At 46.8% G+C, this 9,057-nt stretch overlaps 1 long non-coding RNA gene and 1 pseudogene across 1 annotated transcript; both read left to right on the forward strand.

Moving 5' to 3' along the window:
- Window positions 1–847: 847 nt before the first annotated feature.
- On the forward strand, window positions 848–1,921 carry LOC123068578 (uncharacterized). Its single transcript, XR_006431849.1, has 3 exons — window positions 848–1,357; window positions 1,493–1,673; window positions 1,753–1,921. It is a non-coding gene; the product is annotated as an uncharacterized lncRNA (long non-coding RNA).
- Window positions 1,922–4,229: 2,308 nt separating this feature from the next.
- On the forward strand, window positions 4,230–6,118 carry LOC123067306 (putative disease resistance protein RGA3; annotated as a pseudogene).
- Window positions 6,119–9,057: the final 2,939 nt, after the last annotated feature.

The following is a 9,057-nucleotide window of genomic DNA, read 5'->3' on the forward strand; positions in this document are numbered from 1 at the left end:
CAGCCCAAGTAGACAGAACAATATAACAGTGTAAAAGACACCGTGCTCATATTATGATATGGTGTTAGGTTTACTTGCCTACAAGTTTGGTTCCACTTGGTACGGGCACCATGCTCTGCTATCAGCGTATCTGTAGTATCAGGGTATTGTTACTACCTTGAATGCTGAATTTAAGGCTGACTGATCATGTATTAGTCTGACTCCCTTCTGAATTATACATAAGCAGATTTTAGCAGGTCATCCCATGGTTGTCCACTAATCTGGTGTCTGGTCCATCTTCTTACCCTTGCAATTTTAGTATCATCTGTCCAATCTTGCCTTGACTGTGTATAGACTGTTGAATACTTCAAACAATGAGCAATTTGAAGTTCAGAAATATGACAAATATCTAAAAATGGATTCGTTTTTGGAGAAATAACATTGTGTAGAGTGGAAATGCAGAACTATATGTTCCTATTTCACCAACTGGTATTGAATATGTGGTCAATCTTTGTAGAAAAAACTACAAAGTCTAAACGTTAGTGTGTGATACATATGGAAAATTGTGATGTCTATTTTTTTGAAATATTTTTACTTTATAAAAAGTTTTAAACAGGGCATAGCATTAGGTTTCATATTTTTGGCCAAGACGCTCCGCGAGGCGATGGCACATGGCCGGCAAGGCTCGTTCTTAAGCGCACCAGCCCGCAATTGAGGCGGCGCCCACGGCGCAGCCGTGGCCTTCGGAACGCACCGCGGGGGCAGTGCTACCGGCCACCAGCGCTGCTCCTCCCAGACGGTGGTGCCTATGGCCATGGTCCACTGGCCCCGGCCGGGCTCCCTGCGGAGGCGTGTGGGTGGTGGCCTCTGACTTGAAGTCTTCTTGAGATTTGTACGTCGATTGCTTGGTCGTCTCTTTGTGCTGTCACTACGTGTACTGAAGATTAGTTACTTCGCTTTGACTTGGAGCGAGGTGCAGTGGTTTCAGGTTGCTGATGCTGATATTTTCATGTGATGTTTGAATGATTGTGTGTCTGACCAAGCGTAGTTGCGCTTCTGACAATGTATTGGCCTTCCTTTGCTGCACCGAAGTTAGTGAATTGTTCACCATGCTTGACTTTGTTCTTAGCAGGGAAATTTGTGGTGATTCGTAATCAAACTTGCAAAGAACATCCTTCTGATTATGTTTGAAGAGGTACGATGGATGGTTGAGCTGAGACCACTGTTTGATATTTGTTTGCCTTTGCTTTGTAACCAGTGAGGGCTGAAGTGAATGAATCTGGAAGTGCTTTAGTGATTAATGCTCTGTCCCAAGTTAAGCATATTCTACTTCCGGTCACTGGCCGCAAGCCTTACCTTTCAGTTCTAATTCCTTGAGGTACCTTTGTGATGCCTTTATTTGTCCATGTCATTATTGTGCCTGCCATATGGAATTTTGAGTTTATCTTTGGTCAGCTTTCTTATCAAATGATAGCCCTTTTTGCTCAAGTTGATTTGATTAAATCATTTTCAGATCACCACAGTTGTGAATATAGCCATTGTTTCAACAGAACAAACCTAAGCTTAGCATGAAAGAGAGTATGAAAGTTCTGATCTCTTCAAAATATGTGAGGGGCCTTGCTACCTTAGTTGTTGCATATGGCATTATAATCAATTTTGTGTAAGTCACATGGAAATCGAAGCTCAAGGCACAGGTAACTTTTTCCGGCTTTTGTTTTTCTTCTTTCCTTGTACTCCTTTAACCTTTTCATGGTTCCTTATTCATTTTGGCAGTTCCCCAGTCCAAACGAGCACTCATCTTTCATGGGTGATTTCTCTACCGCAACTGGACTTGCAACTTTCATGATGATGCTGTTAGGCTGGATTACATTCCAAAGATTTGGTTGGGGGGTGGCTTCCATTATCACCCCCATAGTTTTGTGGTGACTGGCGTTGGTTTCTTTTCTGACTTTTAACAAGTGCAGTTCATTGCCGCAGAGCAGTCTTAGAAGATCCGTGCACATGTAGCCTTATTTCTTATTCCAAATTTCATCATACAAAAAAAAAATACTCAGTGTAACCTCATTTCTGATGTTTGCGAAAATTAGATTATAAAAATGTTGCATAATGGCACATGAAGCAGGTTACATTTCATTTTTTGCCCGGTGCAACGCACGGGCATTTGTACTAGTAATAATAAAGAAAATTAGGTTTCTGTCGTACGTCATAAAAAATACCCTCGAAGTTGGCAAGAATTACCTACCAATGCCACCCGTAAGTTAAATAAAAAAACGATTCGTTTTTTCCCAAATTCGTCGTCATCAGCTGTTATATAAAGGTAATACTGCACATATAGCAAAAGCTCAGAATGGCGCAGTGGCGCAAACATTTTTGTCCCACCGCAGACACCAGGGTTCGAATCCCAGGTTTAACTAATTTTCCCAATGATTTTTGTCACGCACCTCCCCTCCCCACCCAGTGTGCGTTCATGGGCCGGCCCGGAGGGCGTGACGCCAATGTTTTTTTTCTTTTTATTGCATTTCGTCTTTTGTCTTTTTTTTCTCATTTCTTTTGTTTTGTGTTTTTCCTTCTTTAGATTAATTTGAGATATCCAAATTTCAAAACATTGCAAAAATTTGAAATCATGTTCGAGAAATCATAAAATATTTGTGATTTCAAAAATGTGTGGGACATCATAAAAAATCACAGTTTTAAAAATATTAGTGATTTTAGAAGAGTGTTTGCAAATTATTAAAAAATTAAAATTTCGAAAAAAATGACAGGAAATAAAACTATGTTCATGATTTTAAAAAATAATCGTGTATTCAAAACAAATTCATGAATATGAAAAAAATGTCCACGAAATGTTAGAAAATATTGAAAAACTCAAAAAAATTGCAAGTTTGTGGTCGATGAGATTTGTTTTAAAAGTTTAAAAGTGTGTCGTGCAATGGCAAGCTCATTGCCTTGGGATTTACCATGTCGACTACATTGCGATCACGTGGATATCGCATATGTCAGGGTATTGAGTCATACTTATTTGGCTAGAGTGTAATTCTTTATCCTCAAGTTCTGCAGATCCCCCCCCCCTTTTGTGATGCACCTCCCCTCCCCCAGTGCGTGTTCATGGGCCGGCACGCAGGGCGTGACTCCCCTATTTTTTTCATTTCATCTTTTGTATTTTTCTTTTATTTTCTCATTTCTTTTTTTTGTTTTCTCCTTTTTTAAATTAATTTGATATTTCCAAATTTCGAAACATTGCAAATTTTGAAAAACATGTTTGAGAAATCATAAAATGTTTGTGAATTCAGAAATGTGTGTGAAATCATAAATTTTTTGCAGTTTCAATAAATATTAGAATTTACAAAACTGTTCGTAAATTATAAAACATGTTCGCAACATCGCGAGTCATTGTGTTAAAATAGAGAACGCTCATATGTCAGGGTATTGAGTCAAACTTATTTGGCTAGCATGTAAATTTTCTCTCCCGTTGCAACGCACGGGCATGTTTGCTAGTCTTGTATTATCTATATATAATACTGCAGGTGTAGAAGCAGTATGGTTTTCTGGTGGTGACTGAACGGTAATCTTCTATGAGATCGACTGATCATAGGAAACTGATTCTTCAAGATTTATGATCACTATTGGTTCTTACTATTGACGGTTTTTCCTTGACCAGAGAGTGGTTTGTAAGGTAAAGACTTGCAATCAACTTAACTTTCATTAGTCCAGTCGAATAAACTAGTTATCAAGATTTCTAGGCTAGCACTGGGGCTATTCATCAGATGAATCAGAAAAGCAAAAAAGCCGCTGGTTGATTAATCTAGGTGTTGTAACAGATAGAAATATACTTCATCCGGTCCTTTGTACTCCTCATATACTTGACGCAACATTTTCTTTGGTTCCGATTGATATGTAGACTGCAGACTGTTATGCAGCTGCCATTGGATGGCGCCCTTAACTAGGCAAGACAAACTAATAAATATTTTTGTATGAAAAACTGAAACACATGTAAATTTGCGAGCAGAAAAACTTGAACTTAGTCCTTGATACATGGCACTACTCAAGGTGCTGAATCTATATGTATGTTGCATACATAGCTTTCATTAGGCAAAAAAAGAAAAAAAATGTAAGTAAGCAGCTTCTAGTGTATCTGTAGAGCCTTATCTAATTTTTGAAAGCATTCATTTTCAGCTTCCAATTTCTGCTATTCCCAGAACAAGTCACCGTGGTGGTTTGGGTGGATCTCCCTTGCCGAGTTTGTCTGATCGATGGCAGCCATACTTGAATCGTTGCTTGGATCATGTGCCAGTAAGTTGCAGAATATCATTACAGATGAGGCCATACTAATCCTCGGGGTGGAAGAAGTGCTCAGAGAAGTCATGCGACGAGTAGAACTGATAAAATGTTGCATATATGATGCTGAGAAAAGGAGGACAAAAGAGCTAGCAGTAAACAATTGGCTTGGCCAACTGAGAGATGTTATATATGATGTTGATGAAATCCTAGATGTGGCTAGATGTAAAGGAAGCAAGATACTTCCTGATGATCCTTCTTCATCATCAAGCAAATCAGCTGCATGTGCAGGCTTCTCAGTTTCCTCTTGCTTTTGTAACATCTGGTCACGTCATGATGTTGCTGTTCGGATTAGAAGCCTCAACATAAAGATAGAAAACATTTCAAAGGACAAGATATTCTTAACGTTCAACAATAGTACACAACCTGCTGGAAATGGTCCAACATCCAAACTGATAAGAAGTTCCAACCTCGTTGAGCCCAACCTTGTGGGAAAGGAGACCATACGTTCTAGCAGGAGGTTGGTGGACTTAGTTCATTCACACAAGGAAAATAAGTCTTACAAGCTTGCTATTGTTGGAACCGGGGGAGTTGGTAAGACAACACTAGCTCAAAAGATATACAATGACAACAAAATAAAAGGAAGCTTTAAGATACACACATGGATTTGTGTGTCGCAAGATTACAATCAAGTTACTCTTCTGAAAGAGGTTCTCCGTAATATTGGCGTGCATCATCAGCAAGGTGAAACCATAGCCGAGCTGCAGAGAAAGCTCGCAGAAGCAATCAAGGACAAGAGTTTCTTTCTTGTTCTAGATGATGTGTGGCAGTCAAATGTCTGGACAAATTTAATAAGAATTCCAGTAAACGAAACAGCTGTTGGAGTAATATTGGTAACTACAAGAGATGATCAAATTGCAATGACAATAGGTGTGCAGCATGTCCATCGAGTTGATCTCATGTCAGTAGAGGTGGGATGGGAGCTACTTTGGAAGAGCATGAATATTGATGAAGAGAAAGAAGTGCAAAATCTAAGAAACATCGGGATTGAGATTATTCGTAAATGCGGCTGCCTCCCTCTTGTAATCAAGGTTACCGCTAGTGTTTTGGCAAGCAGAGGTCGTACGGAGAATGAGTGGAAAAGGTTTTTGGGCAGATATGCTGGATCCCAGAGCATGCTTTCTGATGAATTAGAATGAGCTATACGTCTAAGCTACGACGAGTTACCGCATCGTCTGAAGCAGTGTTTCCTTTATTGTGCTTTGCATATTGAAGATTCTCTCATTCGGCGTAGAGAAATTGGCCAGTTATGGATTGCTGAAGGGTTCATCATGGAGCAGCAAGGCCAATCACTAGAAGACATAGCAGAAGAGTACTTCTACGAGCTAATCCATCGAAACCTCCTCCAACCAGATAACAAATATTTTGATCAGGAGAGATGTAGAATGCATGACCTCCTGAGACAGTTTGCTTTAAATATATCAAGAGAAGAATGTTTTGTTGGAGACGTTGAAACATTAAGAGGTGAAAATATGTCAAAGCTACGACGTGTTACGACTGTCACTAAGAAGGATATATTGGTGTTACCTAGAGTCGATAAGGTGAAAGTTAAGGTGAGGACTTTCCTAAGTGTTCATGGTGCACAGAGAATGGAGGATGCATTGTTCAAGAGGTTTCTGCTTCTTCGTGTTCTGGTGCTGAATTACTCACTTGTACAAAGTGTTCCTGTTACGGCCGTAGAGGCCCACCGGGCAATCTTAGCCCACAAGTTATCTTAGGTTAATTTTTATGCAAGTTATCTTAGGCTAGTCGTTTTGAGGTTGTAAATATTAGTTGTAAGATACCTTTTGAGATTAAGCAATAAAGATAGTTCTATCATATTGCCCGGCTCCAGAGGAGCCGAAAACCCTAGCCGCACCGAACCCTAGCCACCGCTGCCCTTCTCCTCCCTCGCGACGGCGCCCACGCGCCGGAGCCGCCGCCCTCGGCCCCAACCCTCGCTGTCGGTAGGAACACTAGTCCTACCAATTTGGTATCAGGTACCCGGGTTTCGACCATGTCTTCGCCGCCTCCAATTCCGCCACCACCGCCACCATCGCCGCTGCCCGTCAACTCCACCACCGCCGCCGCTTCATCGCCGGGCATCACGGCCTCGCTCTCGGCGGGCGCCATGGCGTCGCTCTCGGCGCCGATCTTCCCTGCAACCGGCACCGCGCCGGGCCACGGCCTACCGCCACCCCCCCCGTCCAACACGTGCCGCCGTCGCCTCCCCCCGTGCCGCAGCAGTTTACGCCGGAGGCCATGGCCGGCGTGCTCAACGACTTGGTCGTCGCGGTCCAAGGCATCCGCCTCTACTTGGCTAGCCCGTACGGGCTGCCCCCGCAGCTCCATCCGGCCGTGACTGCGGGACAGTCGGCGCTGCCATGGTACTCCGTCCCCGCGGCCATCATCAGGGGTTACCAGGCGCTGCCCTCACCGATGGCTCCGACGCCGCCTTGGCCACAGTGGTCGACGCCAGCGCTCGCGGCGCCACCCGCGCCGCCAGCAGCCGCCTAGGGCCCGCAGTGGGTGGCCTACTCCGTCCCTGCGGCCATCGCCGGGGGCTACCCGGTGCTACCATCACCGGCCGCTTCCACGCTGCCCTGGCCCCAGTGGCCAACGCCAGCGCTCGCGGCGCCACCCACGCCGCCAGCAGCTGCCCAGGGCCCGCAGTGGCCGGCCTGGGCCGCGCCACCCACCGCCTCGCCGTCCCTCCCGGTGGCCACAGTGCAGGTTCCACCACCGCCCAGCCCTAGCCTGTGCCGGTCCGCGCGAGGCGGTCTTCCGATCCAGGAGGTCCGGTTCCCGTCGTCACCATGTCCGCTTCCGGGCTGGCTCACGGGACATCGCCTCCGCTGGTTTACACGGAGGCCCGGGAGTCGTCGGGTTCCCAGTTGCAGCCCAGGGCGTCGGGGGCCACGGGGGCCTACGACGGCCTTCCCACCATGGACCAAGCACCGTCATCAGCTCTCTGCACCGCCGAGGCAGTGGGCCATGGCGCGCCAAACCAGCAGCCGCCCCGGTTCGCCAAGCTCGACTTCGCCACTTATGACGGCTCAGACAACCCGCTTAACTGGCTCAACCAGTGTGACCAGTTCTTCTGCGGGCAGCGCACACCCGCGTCGGAGCGCACTTGGCTGGCTTCCTACCATCTCCACGGGGCCGCCCAGACATGGTACTACGCCCTCGATCAGGACGAGGGCGGCATGCCCCCGTGGGAGCGCTTCCGCGAGCTGTGCCTTCTTCGCTTCGGACCGCAATTACGCGGGAGCCGATTGGCTGAGTTGGGCCGCCTACCTTTCACCTCCACGGTGCAGGATTTCGCCGACCGCTTCCAGGCCTTGGCGTGTCACGCGCCAGGTGTGTCGGCCCTGCAGCGGGCTGAGCTCTTCGTCGGCGGCCTTCCAGATCACATTCGCGTCGACGTGGAGCTTCGCGGACCCCAGGATCTCCAGTCGGCCATGTACTACGCCCGCGCGTTCGAGCGCCGCGCGGTGGCCATCCAGCAGGAATCACCATCTCGGACCGTTGGGTCGCTACCAGGGTCGGATTCCGTGCAGGGTCGACCTGCGCAGGCTTCTGTGGCACCCCTCGCCGTGACCGCGGGACGCCCGTTCAGCCGGCTCACCTCGGCCGAGCTCCTCGAGCGTCGCCGCCAAGGATTGTGCTTCAACTGCGACGAGCCCTACACGCCCGGCCATGCCTGCCCGCGACTCTTCTACCTGGAGGTTGCAGACTACATTCCGGAGGACGCCGTCGCCGCCGACCTGGCCGCCCCAGCTGTCGAGAAGGTGTTTGACGCTGGTTGATCGCCTCGAGGAGTTCCACCAGCGCTTCCCCACCTTACAGCTCGAGGACGAGCTATTTGTGCAGGCGAGGAGAAGTGTTACGGCCGTAGAGGCCCACCGGGCAATCTTAGCCCACAAGTTATCTTAGGTTAATTCTTATGCAAGTTATCTTAGGCTAGTCGTTTTGAGGTTATAAATATTAGTTGTAAGATACCTTTTGAGATTAAGCAATAAAGATAGTTCTATCATATTGCCCGGCTCCAGAGGAGCCGGAAACCCTAGCCGCACCGAACCCTAGCCGCCGCTGCCCTTCTCCTCCCTCGCGACGGCGCCGACGCGCCGGAGCCGCCGCCCTCGGCCCCAACCCTCGCTGTCCTGCCCCTACAACCTAAGGAGCCGAGTCGGTAGGAACCCTAGTCCTACCAGTTCCAGATTGTATAGGAAAATTGATTCATCTACGTCTACTTGATCTGAATTATACTGGCATATCTTGTCTTCCAGAATCCATTGGCTCCCTAAGAAACCTTCAAGTATTAAGCTTGGATTATTGTGGTTCTCTGCATAGTCTTCCTTCAACAATGACCCAGTTGTGCAGTTTAAGATGTCTTTCTCTTGACGGTACAAAAATAGATCAGATTCCAAAAGGGATAGCAAAACTGAAGTTCCTCAATACTTTACAAGGATTCCCTGTAGCTGACGGAAGTTATAATGTTAATGTACAAGATGGATGCAAGTTGGAAGACTTGTCTTATGTGTCGCAGATGAGGGGAGAGGGGCTTTGGTAACTAGTGCTGTTTGCTCTTGCTACAGTCCTATACTCCTATACTCCTGCTTGCCTCCAGTATGCTGGTGGTATTGTGGATCTGGTAAGGCAGCAGGAAATCAAGAAATTTAAAGATTTTGTTCGTTCCATTCATCTTCTCCAGTTAATCAGAGTATACCTCTACTGCATGCAGGGAAAATTTTGTCTCAGTCA

The sequence above is a fragment of the Triticum aestivum genome, chromosome 3B (genome assembly GCF_018294505.1).
Source record: "Triticum aestivum cultivar Chinese Spring chromosome 3B, IWGSC CS RefSeq v2.1, whole genome shotgun sequence".
NCBI classification, from domain to species: Eukaryota; Viridiplantae; Streptophyta; class Magnoliopsida; order Poales; family Poaceae; genus Triticum; species Triticum aestivum.